This window comes from Rosa rugosa, chromosome 7 (assembly GCF_958449725.1).
Source record: "Rosa rugosa chromosome 7, drRosRugo1.1, whole genome shotgun sequence".
NCBI classification, from domain to species: Eukaryota; Viridiplantae; Streptophyta; class Magnoliopsida; order Rosales; family Rosaceae; genus Rosa; species Rosa rugosa.
This window is the reverse complement of record NC_084826.1, coordinates 36381686-36399467: the sequence shown is the minus strand read 5'-3', so window position 1 is coordinate 36399467 and position 17782 is coordinate 36381686. Positions and strand designations below refer to the sequence as shown.

The 17782-nt window shown below is 38.3% G+C and overlaps 2 long non-coding RNA genes across 2 annotated transcripts; both read left to right on the top strand.

The window, feature by feature from the left end:
- Nucleotides 1-7844: 7844 nt before the first annotated feature.
- Nucleotides 7845-11816, top strand: LOC133723681 (uncharacterized). The gene is made up of 3 exons (XR_009853196.1): nt 7845-8325; nt 9010-9086; nt 9905-11816. It is a non-coding gene; the product is annotated as an uncharacterized LOC133723681 (long non-coding RNA).
- Nucleotides 11817-15235: 3419 nt separating this feature from the next.
- LOC133720006 (uncharacterized) lies at nt 15236-17521 on the top strand. Its single transcript, XR_009851626.1, has 3 exons — nt 15236-15716; nt 16401-16477; nt 17296-17521. It is a non-coding gene; the product is annotated as an uncharacterized LOC133720006 (long non-coding RNA).
- The last annotated feature ends 261 nt before the right edge of the window (nt 17522-17782 follow it).

Genomic DNA, 17782 nt, shown 5'->3' with positions numbered 1-17782 from the left:
CAATGACCCTTCTACCCTTACTTTTTCCCTTCCACCAAAATATCTATGGGCTTTCTAGGTTATTTCCATGTGTAGTTAAAGACTAGATCCACATTTTGTGCTTACACATTTGTCAACCACATCTAGCCCTTCATTTCCTTTGATCTCCACCCTCCATTCATCACTTTTGGCCTATAAAAACACCATCCCCTCACTTTGGACGTTTTTCATGCCTTCCTTCATCCATTTCATCTCCTTTCTCTCTCCATTTCCTCTCCATTTTTATATAGTTCTTCATCTTTTAGGTAGTTTAGTTTAGCTTTTGTGTAGAGAAAAGTGTAAAGTGTCTTGGGTTTTTACCAAAACTGAAGATCCTTTACATCTTTGATCAATCACACCTTAGTTTCATCATTTCAAGCCTTTGTTCTTCAAGTTTCTAAGAGCTTTGTGGATTTGTATGGCAATTTGGGTTTGAGAAAACCGAAATTTCCATACTTTGAAACATCTCTCACTAGTTTTGCATCAAGGGGAGCTAGTTTGGTAACCAGCCACTTTCTTCCTCTCTTTTGCTTGATGTTATTATGTTTATGGGTTTGATTTATGTAACTATGGGTTGTGAGTAGAATAAATTTGGGCAAGGCCTTAGCCCTAGCCAAACTCATGTATAAAATAGTGTGATGCCATGTTTTTTTATGAATATGCATGTTTTGAATCCTTTAGCTACTTTACTTTAAGGATTAAATTCAGTTTAGTCCCTCAAACTTTAGGCCAAACATCAGTTTGGTCCCTCTTTTTTTTTTTTTTTAATCAAACTCATCCATGATCCCCCAAATTGCATCAACCTCGTCCAAAGACTCCGAACATGACGTCATGCGCTGAGCTGGAGCCGACAAGGAGGTCCCACATTTCAGATTTTGAACCCACAAGAAGGGCAAAATAGACATTTCAAATCTAATCTAATTTCTAATTTTTTTTTTCTCTTATTCTCTCTCCCTTCTACATCGCTTTCTTCTCACTCATATCTGAAACCTCTCCTCTCTCTCTCTCTCTCTCTCTCTTTCATTCCCAGCCACCATCAATCTCTACTCTAAATATTACAAAGACTTTTGCCTCAAGGAGCAATAGGAGGTCTCAATCAAATCCACCGTCGAAGCCTCTCCCTCTTCGCCTCTGCCTCTGCCTCTTTATCGGCGTCGTCCTCATCTTCTTCTCCAGTGACTGACTTAGACTCGTCGAGGCAGCCCAGAAGACTTGACCCGGCAGGCGATTCGGTATGCGGATGGAGGAGTCGGAGGACTTGGAATCGGAATCAGAATTGGAATGGGAAGGGGAAGAAAGAGAGAAGCGAAGCTCGAAGCTTTCGGTGGTTCCACAGGTTTTACAGCGATTTCCGACGGCTGTGGCTACTATCGAGCACAGGTAAGGTACCAAATAACATCCTCTCATCAAGCTCTACATCCTCTGTATACTAGAATTCGAGTTTAGTTGAGATTTGAAGAAGTACTTTGAAGAAATTGGAATTTTGGGATTTTATGTTCACTGTTGTTTCGATGGTTTTTGGGATTTTTGTATGACAAGTGACTGTTATTGTGGTGTTGGAGCAGAATAGCTGCTGTCAATTTGAAAAAAAGAAACTTGTTGATGACATCTTGATGAAATGTAGAGGAAGTGATGGAATATGATATGGGTATGAATCTAGTATGAAGTATGGGTATGAATCTGATATGGGTATTGGTATAAATCTGGTATTGATATTGGTATGGGTAAAATGAAGAGGAAGTGATGGAATATAGGAATTAATGGCTGGTGATAGTCTTTCGGTGGTGGAGTTTCAAAAGGGTGAGGTGATGAGATTGGATGAATGAATGGGAAGAGTTGGGTGAATTCTTTTGTGCACAAAAGTTTCAAGAAATTGGAAGAATTGGGTAGACAAGAATCAGAGTAAAATCTGGAAAAATAAGATTGAGATGGAAGAGAGAGAGAGAGAGAGAGAAGAAGAAGAAGAAGATGAAGACGAAGAAGAAGGGGAGGAAGGGAAAATGTCAATTTTACCCTTCTTAGAGGGTCAAAATCTGAAACGTGGGGACCCCATGTCGTCTCCATGTCAGCACATGACGTCATGTTCGGAGTCAAATTCAAATTTTGGACGAGATTGATGCAATTTAAGAGATCAGGGATGAGTTTGATTAAAAAAAAAAAAGAGGGACCAAACTGATGTTTGGCCTAAAGTCTAAGGGACTAAACTGAATTTAATCCTTACTTTAATGCTTTCTTACATGTGTTTTTGGATTTGTCACCTAGAAACATGTTGTACGAATTAATGAAATCGGAAACTTAAGCTTGACAATCTTTTGTAACCGAGAAGCATGTGTAGCTAATAGGGTGGTAGTCTAGCTTATTCTTACGGGAAGAACTAGATTGCTTGGGTCCTTACCTTAAAATTAATGCTTGGTGCCACGAGTTTAAGAGTCGAGAGGCCTTAGGCTTTACAACATCAAAGCCCTTTTATGTTTTAGTGAATGTAAATGGGACTAAGGTTGTGTGATCTAGCTTTGCTCTAGCGACATGGTTAGGTTGCATGATTAGTTGGTATCTCGGTTTCTCTAGCAAAAACCGAGGGGGAATTTATCAAAGCATGTTGTTATTAAAAAAATGGGTTACATTATATGCATGAGGGAGGCTAGGTGCAAAAACCTATGCTCCTATTTATCTCATTGATCAAAGTCTCTATTTTATTTTATTTTTATTAGCTTAGTTTATTTTTAGGATTAATTACAGTTTACCCCCCTGAGGTTTGGGGGTGTCATCATTTCACCCCCCAAACTCTCAATTTCACTTTTTTACCCCCCGAACTTTCCAATTTCAATCAGTCGTGTCCAATTTCTCCTATTCCGTCCAAATTGGACTTTAACTCTGACTTTTAAGGGGTAAAATGGTCATTTCAAGACAAAAAAAATAAAAAAAATAAAAAAAAAAATTCGTTTTTTTTTTTTTTTTTCTGTTTCTTCTTTTTTTTTCTTTTCTTTTTTTTTTTTAAAAAATTTTGTCTTCAACCTATACACCACAAGTTATAATAGGTTTATAAAAACAAAAAAAATACTCTAGGTGGTTAAAAGCCACTCGCTGGTCTACGATATTTGTGATATATCTCCGATAAAGTGAAGAATTTTAGGATATATCCCCAATAAAGTGAAGAAATATCTGTAAAAAATAATTTTACACACTCGCTGGTCTACGATATTTGTGATATATCTCTGATAAAGTGAAGAATTTTAGGATATATCCCCAATAAAGTGAAGAAATATCTATAAAAAATAATTTTACACTTTATCTGTAAATAAATATCTGTAAAAAATGATTTTAAACAGATATTTCTTCACTTTATTGGGGATATACAGATATTTACAGATAAAGTGTAAAATCATTTTTTACAGATATTTCTTCACTTTATTGGGGATATATCCTAAAATTTTTCACTTTATTGGATATATATCACAAATATCGTAGACCAAAAATGATTTTACACAGATATTTCTTCACTTTATTGGGGATATACAGATATTTATTTACAGATAAAGTGTAAAATTATTTTTTACAGATATTTCTTCACTTTATTGGGGATATATCCTAAAATTCTTCACTTTATCGGAGATATATAACAAATATCGTAGACCAGCGAGCGGCTTTGAACCACCTAGAGTATTTTTTTATTTTTATAAACATATTATAACTTGTGGTGTATAGGTTGAAGACAAAATAAAATTAAAAAAAAAAAATACTAAGAAACATAAAAAAAACAAAAAAACAGAAAGAAAAAAAAAACGAAATTTTTTATTTTTATTTTTATTTTTATTATTTTTTGTCTTGAAATGACCATTTTACCCCTCAAAAATCAGTGTTAAAGTCCAATTTGGACGAAATAGGAGAAATTGGACACGACTGATTGAAATTGGAAAGTTCAGGGGGTAAAAAAGTGAAATTGAGAGTTTGGGGGGTGAAATGATGACACCCCCAAACCTCAGGGGGGTAAACTGAAATTAATCCAATTATGTAACTTATTTTACTTTATGGAAATTAAAATCAACAAAGCCGATTCACCACTTTACTAAATATCATTATTGATAGTTTTGGCTTCCAAAGGGCCGAGACTATTAATTTGTAAAAAGATAGACTCGCATTTGTTTTCTAGGTTTTATTTTCACGGTGATCTAGTTAGGGTAGAGTTACTTAATCCCTTGGGTACGATACTCTTACTTTTTCCCTTTACTAAAACTTGATCTCCTATACTTGGGAGTTGGAGATATCATATTTACACATATTTTTCTACTCAATGATGTCCCCAACAGTGGCCATGGAAGAGAGAAAGGGGATGGGTCTGTCTACATAGAGAGAGAGAGAGAGAGAGTGTGTGTGTGTGTGAGAGTGAGAGATTGAGGAAATTGAAAGTACTAAATTACCCTTTGACAAATGAATAATGACATAAGGGTTAACACCGTTATTGACGCCGTGTACATATATTGGGTCGGGTTTGCAATTTGATGTACTAAAGTTTATGTTTTGGAACTTCATGTACAGAAATTAATAGTGGGCCAAACTTTAGGTACTATTTCTGAAATTTTTCCTTTAAAAAAAGTCTGCACAAATCCAAATACAATACACCCTCCTTAATTAGGATTTTTAAAAATGAAGTACAGAGGTATTCAAAATATCATTCATACTTATGGAATTAGAAAATCATGGATAATTATAGACTTTGTAGTGTTAAATATACATACCAAACTTCAATAATTTTTCAGCCACCAGACCAAAGATTTGAAAAATTCTATCAAAGTTCCCTTTCTTTAAAAAAAAAACTATCAAAGTTTTTCTTTCTGCACGAGGAGAGGTTGGTTCTCCATCATTTTTTTTTCTTTTCTTTAATCTTTTATGATATCAATATTTTTTGATACCCAATATGTTCATTCTAGTTACTTGAATGTGATTTTTTTTGTTTTTCAATAGTGATACTTGGAACCCTAATAGCAATAAAAATGATTTATGAAACCTTAAAACCCAAATATTGTGATCTGCCCCTAAAACCTTGAATAGTGTTGCTATGAAATATTGAATTTTATTAAATATTCTTATCAATCAGAATTTATACTATGGTTCAAATAAAACTTGAACAATTGAATTTTAATTGATTGATTATAGTTCAAGATATTGATCAATATTGTTATGATATATGTTAATAAGCGAAAATAAAATTGATGAGAATAAATAACCATAAACATCTATTGATCGATATTGTATCTTTATGTTGATTAGGAGATTAGGAATGAGAACAAACTAGCTAGACAGAGTAATAATCATTCATTTGAGTCAATTTTTACTAGAAGATACTTGACCATTGAAATGGCAACAAGTATTATCTTGTTTTGCGTTTGGGCTACATTGGTTTTGTTTTTTGTTTTTATTTTTTTTTTGTGCTATGAAATTTATAAAAGTCATTCATAATAAAGTATATAGATTTTCATGAATCAATAAAAAGTTTGTTGCTAAAATCAATGATTTTAAGAAATCAATAGTAGCCTATCAACTTTTTAAAGAGTCTGTGAACTTTTTAAGAAGTCTGTCATTTAAAAAAAGTTTGCACAAATCTAAATACAATACACCCCCCTAAAGAATCAACGGTTAGAATCATTGAATTAGATCTTATACTAGTGTAAAATAGTAAAAATCCTCAAATTCTTAAAGTAAGGACGTCCTCTCTAGAACTGGCCTCTATATATATAATGTGGATTTCACTCCCTCTAATTAATAAGAACAGATTTTCTAATTCAAGTGGTGTATGATAAGACATGCAGTGCATAGAATTAATTGGCCTTCATTTAGTCTTGATCCTTAGTTCAATTATTCAATCATAGTTTAGACTTAAGACTTACAGGTTTGTAAAATGAAAGTTGTTATTTTCTTATTGTTTGGTATGCAAAAAATGAGAAACTTCTTGCAATAGGTGAATTAATCCTATCTATGTTTCCTCATATTTGCCATGCATTAATTACAATCAGGACTAAATTCAGTTTGCCTACTCTAACTTTAGGTCGAAAATCATGTTAGTCTATGATGTTTAAATTTAATCAAGAATACCCTGCACTCACAAAATTCATCTTTTGTGTCCAATCCAAACAGCTTCGTCCAAATGTTCCATCAAATGATGATGTGGCACCTACATATTGGAATCCTTTTAGTGTCAGGGCCCACATTGTCACGCCCCGAACCTGGTGTAGGTGAGATTAGGTATTTAACACCGAATCTGAGGTGTGAGCATACAAATATAAAATAAAACATTTGAAATAACAAAAAAAAAAAAACTATTACAAAGAGAAATAATACATTACGATCTATTTGTTCTAATCTTCTACAATCATGTTTCAAGTCTCGTAAACAAAAGTAACGTCTCGCATAGTACTATCAATAAATCTCGTAACGCACCTAAACAAAAATCTATAGGGGTGGCCCTAGATGTACATTCCAATATATGATCTAATACTCGTAACAGTTCAATCCACATACATACTCCTTTTGTTAGTCATCTAGTTTACTCATGATCTTCATACCCAAAACCCGATAATATCATTTTATCAATACTTTTTGTTGAAAGGGCTTGCTTTCCCTCAATGTGCACTTACAGGCCGACTATAATCATAATCATAGTTCCGAAACCTGTTTTGGGCTGACCATAGATCTTGAATGCCTCATGACCAAAGGTAGAGGCATCCCTTTATCAACTCTTAGGTACTACTACATTGAGAATAGAAGCTCTTTGACCTAAGGTAGTTCTTTGCATCCATTTTTTTTTCCTTAGGTTTTCTCTCCTATATAGGTTTGAAGGTCAATGATGCTTCCTCTATAGGTTTGAAGGTCAGTGATGCTTCCTCTGCCCTCCATAGGTGGTTTTTGCTTGGGTTTGTCCCAAATCTGAAGTTTGATACATCCTTTTCCCTTGCTATTCTTATTTTCTTCTTCTTTCTCTTTATTTTGCTCTCTTTTGGTCTTTTCTTTGATGTGTCCGCTTCAGCCCAATCTTTCTATTTTCAGGTCCAGTTTTTCTCTCAGATCTATTTCATTCTTTGATCTCATCATTTTCAATAACTTTTGTCACATGCCTTCCACTGCGGTTCAATGGTTTAAGCGGGGTTCCCCTCTAGGACATATGAGTCAACACCCGTCAGTGCAACATCAGATTATCTACCCTTTGGGTAACTGTCCTTTAGATTTCTTTGTGGATTATGTTATGTTTTCTTTTACTAAGTTTCTTTGTGGATTATATTATGTCTTCTTTTACTCTAGTTTTTTTTTCCAGCTCCATTTGGTGGCGGAAGAGGTTCTTCATTGTGGACGCGATTTGTGATTGGTATTTAGTCTCTGGAACTAGGATCTTTGTGTATTCTTCATTCAGAATTGTCATTGACAAGTGACCCCTTAAGCTCATCAAATCTGGTTTGAAGATAAGTTCATATTTGTGCGATTTCATCGCAGTGGCTGTAATACCCCGGAAAATCCAAATTAAATTCCGTGGATTTTTAGAAATGATTTCACGATAGTGGGAGCGAGTACGAGGCTCGGAGAAGTTGTGGAATTAGTTCGAACGATTTTATTTTCGAAAACGAACGTTTTTAGGGGGTCAACAAAGTTGACTTTTTATACGTTCAAAATTTGGGAAAACTTCCTTCATGAAAATTGTAGAGCTCGTCGATACGAGTTCGTGGACATGTGGAACGCAATATTCGGAGTTCGTATGAATAAGTTATGAATTTTTGAAAATTGGGAATTTTCTATAAATAGGAAATTTTCTGATTTTTTTATTTTCATTTAAGGACGAAAAAAAGTTCTTTTTGCGGAAAAGCCCCCGGTTTCCTCCGTTCTCTCTCTTCCTTCGACCTTCAGAACCCTCGGGTTCCGACCGACCCGACCCGGCCAAACGGTGGTCCTCCGGCATCCTCCGGCCACGACCCGGCCTTCCCCGAGCTCGCCGTCGCACGCACAGCCTCCCTCTGGCCTCCCCTTGCATCGCCGCTGCCCCCAGACGTGGATCGAAGCCCCCCCCAGCCTAGCTTTTGACCCGATCGGATCTTGGCCGTGCCGGCGTTGCACGGGCCGATCCTCCCCATTTTCGTGATCTCCTCCTTCCCCTGATCATCCTCATATCCTCCTTGCTTGACGATTTGGAGTGTGGAGTGAAAGATCACGAGTTGAAGATTTCGACGTCCCTGATTCAATCTGGAATCTGATCAGACGCACGAGATTAATCCAACTTCAACGCTTGATCTAGGACGATCTAGGCCGAACCAGGCTTAGCTCCAGGTATGAAAGTCGACCACCCTTTCATTTTGAACCAGTTTGTAGTTGGTCACTTTGCCATCTGAGGTGGTTGACCGGCGTTGACCGCCGCGTTGACCGCCCACTGACCACCGCTTGTGGCGGCGCATCAGACCATATTTCGAGTTTTCATTATCTAGGCGATGATCTATGCATCCATACGAGCGTTTTGATATATAACATGGTCATGTTAGAAAAAGTTGATAAATAGTGGATTTACGTTTTGACGTTACTATTTAACGTTTTTACGTTTATCTTCGGTTTACGATCTGTGAAGATCTGACCATCGGTTTTGCTTCAATTTTGGATATGTTGATCGTATGACTGTCCCGGTGACCTTGTGAGGTCACGGGCGAAGATCCGACCGTTGGATCTTCGTATAATTGAGAAATAGTGATTCGGAAGGCGATTCGTGAGAATCTGACCGTCGGATTTTCATATAATTTTGTGGAGATGTTAGTAAAGGCGATTCAGGAAGATCTGACCGTTGGATCTTCGTGATAATTTTGGAGGATGATCCTAAAGGCGATCCGTGAGGATCCGACCGTTGGATCATCATTAAATTCAGATCCGACCGTTGGATCATCGTTTAATTTGAATCTGAGCGTTGGATCGTCGTTTAATTACATATTTGAGTTGTTGGCTAAGTCAAGATCATTATTGGACTAGGTGATTGACGGTTTGAGTTGGTGGACGATTGTGGATCGTATTTTGAGCTGAATTGAAGACGCAGCGGGATTATCGAGGTGAGTAAACCTCACGTGGTTCATATTACGAACCCAATACAATTAATTGCTTTATTTTGTTGCAATCATATGAACTATTGTTGGTGTTACTAGACATTCCTGTGTGAATGTCTGTATATATATTATTACGTGAAATAATATGTATTGTTGGAGTTGTGTTGAGTTATTGTTGAGAAACAATATATTGTGAGAGATATTGAGTTTATTGTTGAGAAACAATATATTGTGAGAGGTGTTGAGTTTTATTGTTGAGGAACAATAAATTGTTGTGATCTGTGGAGATCACTAGGTCACGAGGTGACCATGGCATCTATTAGTGAATCACGCTCTCGTACCGGGCTGGTGGTTATTAATAGTATTAAATCGTAATCACGTCTGTGGCCGGACGAGTGGTTACGTTCAGTTAGAGCTCTAGTCTGTCTGCCAAAGGTGGAGTGACCTTATGAGTGAAATTGAGAGTAACTCATAGGTGTCAATATATATATGGTAACCTTATGAGGGAAATTGAGAGTAACTCATAAGGGTCTATATATATATATGAGTCTGTCTACCAAATGTTGGGAAATCTTATGAGCGAATTTGAGAGTAACTCATAAGTGTCTACATATATATATGAGAGTGAGTGATCTTATGAGCTAAATTGAGAGTAACTCATAAGTGTCTATATATATATATGAGAGTGAGAAAGTAACGTGGGTTTGTGGTAGTCTTGAAATCTAATAAATCAACAGTTCTTTCTTGTTTACTCATACTGGCTGTAAAAAGCTTACCGGGTTTTGTGTTGTTGCAACTCCCGGTACACTATTCAAATTGTGTAGCGGGTAATCCTACAGGACAGGAGAACCAGGACGGTGATCGTGCGGTTAGAGCAATTGTTAGAGTTTTACAACAATTGTAAGTTGTGAGGTGTGTTATGCTCATTTGAGCTTTATAATATATTGAGAGAGTGAATTGTAATAATGAACTCGAAGTTTCGAGATTTGGGTTTTTGTAATTGTAATTATTCAGGTTTCGGATTTGAATTTATCATTCAAAATCCGGGGCGTGACAGTTTGGTATCAGAGCGTAAGGTGCATATTTGGTGATGTGTCAATACCTTCCGAGTGATGGCCCGTCTGCAGCGGATCCCCATCGTGTGCTCTTCGGTATTGGCTAAGTCATTGGGTATGCGTGAGTGTTGGGAGTTGTTTAGGCCGCTAGGTCGTTTAGGGAACGTGAATACCTTCCCTATAGTATTGACTTGGTTAATATGAATTTGTATTTGACTTATACTGTGTTTTAAGTGTTATACATGTATTAGCCAAGCATACTATACTCCTTAGGTGATGGATATTCGAAGGGGTTGTACTTAGAACCTTACAGTTGTCTTGTAGGTTCGTATGGGAATAAGTTCAGTGGCCGCGAGTTACAATCCTTGAGGAATAGGAACCTCTTGATTCAACTCTGTTAAGTCAACGAGGATTGTTTTATGGAAATGAGGTTCTTTTGATTGTTGAAGTGTTTGGTTGAAGGCATGGTGTGGACCTATGCTCGTCTGTAATGTGGATACGAGTATTAATCGATGGTAATTTTGCCTTTTTAAGTTGAATATACTAATGTTCTTGAATAGATTCTTGACTCATGTGGAGTTGTGAGTAGTGTTGCGGTTAGGGAAGGAATTATTGCGGTTACTTCTTCCTTGTGCTTGTAAGTTGTTAAGCAGGGTTTAAGGTGCGAGACAAGAATTTTATTTTGTGCTCGATGGTTAGAGATGAGAGACCATTGTTTTGGGTTGTCGTTGAGTACTATAATTCCTTCAGAATCAAGATTGTTGGTAGAATTGGAATTAGTAGTAGTTTTGGTGATTCTGAATTTGAATTGAGTTCGCGAGATGTGTCTTATATACGTGGTTGATGTTGCTTGCATCATTTTGGAACGATACGTTACGATTCACAAGGAAAACTGGATTTGAAATTTATTCATTTGAACACCATGGGTTGATGACCTGACCGTGACTTGTGAATATAGTTTTGTTCAAGTGAATGAAATTGAATTTTGTGGCCTTTGTGTGGTGAACTAGTTTTCTTAAGTTTTGGATCGTAGTATGGAGATGGGCTGCAGTGAATTTGAAGTTGTTGTGTGTTTTAAGTTTAAGTAGGCGGGACACTTAAAGTTTTGCAATGGAGTTGATTTTGGTGTAATTAATTGGGAGAGTTAGAATCAGTTCTTGTGAATGATGTTGGATGAGAGTGTGTGCCTTTGGTGATTGATTTTAGGTGTTATAGTTAAACGCAATTTCGGATATTGATTTTAGTGATTTTGTTAGGTATCCATAGTGGTTCAAGTGAATTACTATGTGATATGGAGTTTGATTTGATTTCTGAATCGCTAAATGTTAGGGATTGAATTGTGGTGAGTTTTTGTTGAAGCAATTGATAGATGGAATTATCGAGATTCTATAAGAGTTGTAAGAGTAACTCTAAAGACGTGGGTTTTTCCTAGCTAACTCAGGATGTGTTTAGCTTTATAAATCCCTAATCCTATCGATGAAATTGTTGTGTTTGGTTTGACGCAGAGGATACTAGCTAGACCTCGATGCGACTTAATTGATTGTTGGATTCTTTTTGAGTGATTGTTTTTATTGCATCATTATGAAAGATGTGTGCAGTAGAGTTGTTTATGGTTTTGAAAATAGTATTGGGTGACCAAGGTTCGATCCTTGGTGTTGTTGTTGGTTAAACAAACAGGAAAGAAAACATGCACACCATCTTATTGAGTTTATATTACAAAAAAAAAAAAAAAAAAAAGAAAAAAAAAAAAAAAAAAAAAAAAAAGGAAAACGAGGACTATGCTGTACTAAGCCTAGTCAGCAGCTCCGGATGGGTTGAGGCTGAGCTCAAGAGAAACTGGAGATCCACGGTTGTAACCGCCTGAGCCACCGAAATAGTAATCATGTGCACTACCTTCCTCGGAAGTAGTCTTCAGGTTACCAAAGACGTCCTCGCCGTGCACGGGGAACAGAGGAAGAGTTTGAACCTCCTGGTGATCTCCTCCTCGTTGTTGCAGGGATGTTTGTCCTCCTGTTGTGCCAAAAGAGTTGTACTAGTATTAGTGTTGAAGTGTGAGGAAGAATATGAAACAGAATTTAAATCAAGAAATCCTTCATTACCAGTAGAATAGGTGGAACCAAAGTTGAGATCAATGGATCTACCATCATCAGTAGAACTAGTGGACCCAAAATTGATGTCAATGGATCCACCAGCTGGCCCAAAATTGATGTCGATGGATCCACCAGCACCAGTAGAACCAGTGGACCCAAAATTGAGATCAATGGATCTACCAGTACCAAGAGAACTAGTTCTCATGGGCACTGGAGCAGCCTGATTACACCTATTCATCTGCTTCTCTCGAGCCCTGACGTTCTGGAACCAAAAGTAAATGTTCTTACCCTCAACATGCCCATACTGGTTCAGCTGGAGACAGATCTCGTGAATCTGCTCTGTAGTTGGGCACTTAAATCCCTTGACATAGTAAAGATCCTTGAGGATTCTTATTTGTTCTGGAGTAGGAATCCACCTGGTACGGCTTCGCCAGAAATCCATGTTGGCACTACTTCCAGCTGCTTGGGTGTTTCCTCCCTTCTCTGTTGGTTGCTGTTGTTGTGGTTCCATTTGTTGCGGGGTTTGGAGCTCCATTAGTTGCAGAGTTCGTGGCTCTTGGGTCATGGGGTGAGAGGATGTGGAAATCGAGGAATACATGGTTTAGTGTTTGAGGGAGATTTTGTTAGAAGGATTGGAGTTGTTGAACTGGTGATTGGAGATCTGAGATTCTCAGAGGAAAGATGAGATCGAATCTTCAAATGGAAGAAAAGATCTGAGAAAGAAGGATTGAAGATTTGGAGGAAAAGATTGAAGATCTGAAAGTTCAGAGGAAAGATGGGATTGAATCAACTAGATGGGAGAGAAGATCAGAAGAGAAGGATTGAAATTGATGAAGAAAGGATTTGAGTTTCGAGAGGAAGGCTGCAGAGTTTGAGAGAGAATGGCTGGGGAAAATTTCTTTTCTTTGGTGTGAACAGTTTTTCTCCAGGATGCACCTATTTATAGAACGAGGTGAGCAGATCTCCACCGTTGGATGGACGATCTCTGAGATTCAATCCACGCGTTGGATTAAAGTCGCCCCGAAACCCGGAAAAGCTGTTGGCGCGTGGAGAGCGTGTAAGGGGACCGAGGGAATCTCGAGGCGCTGTGGCAGACAGCTGTAGCCGAAAGCAGATTTGACTGCCGTAAATCACGGAAGGGATAAGCCGTGACACAAGTGGGCCGTACTTGGGCCTGTCTCGGATCAAGGCATCACTGTAGCTGTGGGTGGAGGCCTGATGGGCCGAGTTTCAGAAACAGTTTTGGACATGATGGGCCGAGTTTCTGAAACAGTTTTGGATGAGTTGGGCTGGATTTCTGTAACAGTTTTGGATACGTTGGGCTGGGTTTCTGCAACAGTCTTGGATGTTTTGGGCCGAATTGTTTAAACAGTTGAAACAGTTGGTTTAAATAAAAGGATTTGTATGGATAATAACGTGAGCAGCCGTGCTCGAGTGGTTGAGTGTACAGTTCGTGTACAAGAGGTCTGAGGTTCGAACCTCGCCTCTCGTTTATTTTTATTATGTTCGTTATGACATAATAAGTATAAAATTTGTACACATTATATTAAGCACAGCTTGTGCTCCAGTGGTTGGGGGACAAAGGTTTCGTGCGGCAGGTTGAGGTTTCGAACCTTGCCTCCCCCGTTATTTTATTTATGTCGCTTATGACATAATAAATATAACACGTGAGCATATATTAATGAAGGCAGCTCTTGCTTCAGTGGTTGGGAGCAAAACCTTCGTGTTTGAGGTCGGGAGTTCGAACCTTACCTCTTACAAATATTTTTGGATCTCGTATATGCTTGATATACGGACGTATATACGGTATGTACGGTATACATACGTATATACGGTCTGTACGGTATGTATACTTATATACAGTTGTACAGTATGCATACGTATATACGGTCTGTACGGTATGCATACGAATATACAGTTGTACGGTATGCATACGTATATACGATCTGTACGGTATGCATACGTATATACGGTATGTACAATTTCATACCGTAGCCGAGCTGGAAGTTGGTGGGCCGATTGGTAGGCCCAAATAGTAAGCCCAAATGGTAAGCCCAATTGTTCGGCCCGAATAGTAGGCCCAAATGTTAAACCCAAAGTGGTTTGGGCCGGTTCGAAATGTGGATGGTCCGATTTCTTCAGGCCCAATTGGCCAGCCCTAGTGCTTAGCCCAAGGATTGAGCAAGCCCAAGTCATCATCATTGGATGACATAATTTATTGGCGTGCTTTTGGGGATGATTTGTTTTGAGTGATGCATCTCTATGGTTGTGAAGAGTGGTGCATGCTTAAGTTTTACTATGGAGATTTACCGTGATGCTAATTGAGTAGCGAAACACTTTGTGGGAGTGTTTACTGTGCTTGTATGCCAGTACAGAGTGATGATCTATGTGATGATCTATGTGAAGATCTATGTGAGGATCTATGAGATGATCCATGTGACGATTTTGTGTATGTGATGTGGAGTGTTGTTGAGCAGTTGTTGTGTGAGTTTACGTTTGTGATGAAAGGATTTAGTGGCCATAGGAATGTATTTTTATACAAAGGATTGTGGCTCTGTAGATTACTACAGATTTGGAAGAGATGGAGATTATATGGTTAGGTCAACCTTAATCGAGAGGAATTGACTTACGCTCAAATTTCGGGACGAAATTTCTTTAAGGAGGGTAGACTGTAATACCCCGGAAAATCCAAATTAAATTCCGTGGATTTTTAGAAATGATTTCACGATAGTGGGAGCGAGTACGAGGCTCGGAGAAGTTGTGGAATTAGTTCGAACGATTTTATTTTCGAAAACGAACGTTTTTAGGGGGTCAACAAAGTTGACTTTTTATACGTTCAAAATTTGGGAAAACTTCCTTCATGAAAATTGTAGAGCTCGTCGATACGAGTTCGTGGACATGTGGAACGCAATATTCGGAGTTCGTATGAATAAGTTATGAATTTTTGAAAATTGGGAATTTTCTATAAATAGGAAATTTTCTGATTTTTTTATTTTCATTTAAGGACGAAAAAAAGTTCTTTTTGCGGAAAAGCCCCCGGTTTCCTCCGTTCTCTCTCTTCCTTCGACCTTCAGAACCCTCGGGTTCCGACCGACCCGACCCGGCCAAACGGTGGTCCTCCGGCATCCTCCGGCCACGACCCGGCCTTCCCCGAGCTCGCCGTCGCACGCACAGCCTCCCTCTGGCCTCCCCTTGCATCGCCGCTGCCCCCAGACGTGGATCGAAGCCCCCCCCAGCCTAGCTTTTGACCCGATCGGATCTTGGCCGTGCCGGCGTTGCACGGGCCGATCCTCCCCATTTTCGTGATCTCCTCCTTCCCCTGATCATCCTCATATCCTCCTTGCTTGACGATTTGGAGTGTGGAGTGAAAGATCACGAGTTGAAGATTTCGACGTCCCTGATTCAATCTGGAATCTGATCAGACGCACGAGATTAATCCAACTTCAACGCTTGATCTAGGACGATCTAGGCCGAACCAGGCTTAGCTCCAGGTATGAAAGTCGACCACCCTTTCATTTTGAACCAGTTTGTAGTTGGTCACTTTGCCATCTGAGGTGGTTGACCGGCGTTGACCGCCGCGTTGACCGCCCACTGACCACCGCTTGTGGCGGCGCATCAGACCATATTTCGAGTTTTCATTATCTAGGCGATGATCTATGCATCCATACGAGCGTTTTGATATATAACATGGTCATGTTAGAAAAAGTTGATAAATAGTGGATTTACGTTTTGACGTTACTATTTAACGTTTTTACGTTTATCTTCGGTTTACGATCTGTGAAGATCTGACCATCGGTTTTGCTTCAATTTTGGATATGTTGATCGTATGACTGTCCCGGTGACCTTGTGAGGTCACGGGCGAAGATCCGACCGTTGGATCTTCGTATAATTGAGAAATAGTGATTCGGAAGGCGATTCGTGAGAATCTGACCGTCGGATTTTCATATAATTTTGTGGAGATGTTAGTAAAGGCGATTCAGGAAGATCTGACCGTTGGATCTTCGTGATAATTTTGGAGGATGATCCTAAAGGCGATCCGTGAGGATCCGACCGTTGGATCATCATTAAATTCAGATCCGACCGTTGGATCATCGTTTAATTTGAATCTGAGCGTTGGATCGTCGTTTAATTACATATTTGAGTTGTTGGCTAAGTCAAGATCATTATTGGACTAGGTGATTGACGGTTTGAGTTGGTGGACGATTGTGGATCGTATTTTGAGCTGAATTGAAGACGCAGCGGGATTATCGAGGTGAGTAAACCTCACGTGGTTCATATTACGAACCCAATACAATTAATTGCTTTATTTTGTTGCAATCATATGAACTATTGTTGGTGTTACTAGACATTCCTGTGTGAATGTCTGTATATATATTATTACGTGAAATAATATGTATTGTTGGAGTTGTGTTGAGTTATTGTTGAGAAACAATATATTGTGAGAGATATTGAGTTTATTGTTGAGAAACAATATATTGTGAGAGGTGTTGAGTTTTATTGTTGAGGAACAATAAATTGTTGTGATCTGTGGAGATCACTAGGTCACGAGGTGACCATGGCATCTATTAGTGAATCACGCTCTCGTACCGGGCTGGTGGTTATTAATAGTATTAAATCGTAATCACGTCTGTGGCCGGACGAGTGGTTACGTTCAGTTAGAGCTCTAGTCTGTCTGCCAAAGGTGGAGTGACCTTATGAGTGAAATTGAGAGTAACTCATAGGTGTCAATATATATATGGTAACCTTATGAGGGAAATTGAGAGTAACTCATAAGGGTCTATATATATATATGAGTCTGTCTACCAAATGTTGGGAAATCTTATGAGCGAATTTGAGAGTAACTCATAAGTGTCTACATATATATATGAGAGTGAGTGATCTTATGAGCTAAATTGAGAGTAACTCATAAGTGTCTATATATATATATGAGAGTGAGAAAGTAACGTGGGTTTGTGGTAGTCTTGAAATCTAATAAATCAACAGTTCTTTCTTGTTTACTCATACTGGCTGTAAAAAGCTTACCGGGTTTTGTGTTGTTGCAACTCCCGGTACACTATTCAAATTGTGTAGCGGGTAATCCTACAGGACAGGAGAACCAGGACGGTGATCGTGCGGTTAGAGCAATTGTTAGAGTTTTACAACAATTGTAAGTTGTGAGGTGTGTTATGCTCATTTGAGCTTTATAATATATTGAGAGAGTGAATTGTAATAATGAACTCGAAGTTTCGAGATTTGGGTTTTTGTAATTGTAATTATTCAGGTTTCGGATTTGAATTTATCATTCAAAATCCGGGGCGTGACAGTGGCGCCAGTGACGGATCTAGGATATGAAGTTGGGTTGGGCTAATCTAACACTTGCTTAGAAGAAATTTTTTTTTTGGTCGATAATGCTTCCAAGAATGTTATATTAGATTTTTTGGAAGAAATTTTTATCAGTAGATAGTGTTATAACTAAAGAAACAAGGAAGAAGAAAATGAGAAAAGGGCAAAAAAAAAATTAATAATAAATAACAGGCAAATGCAAGATTAGATTTACCTTTAAGGGGAAGAAAATTTA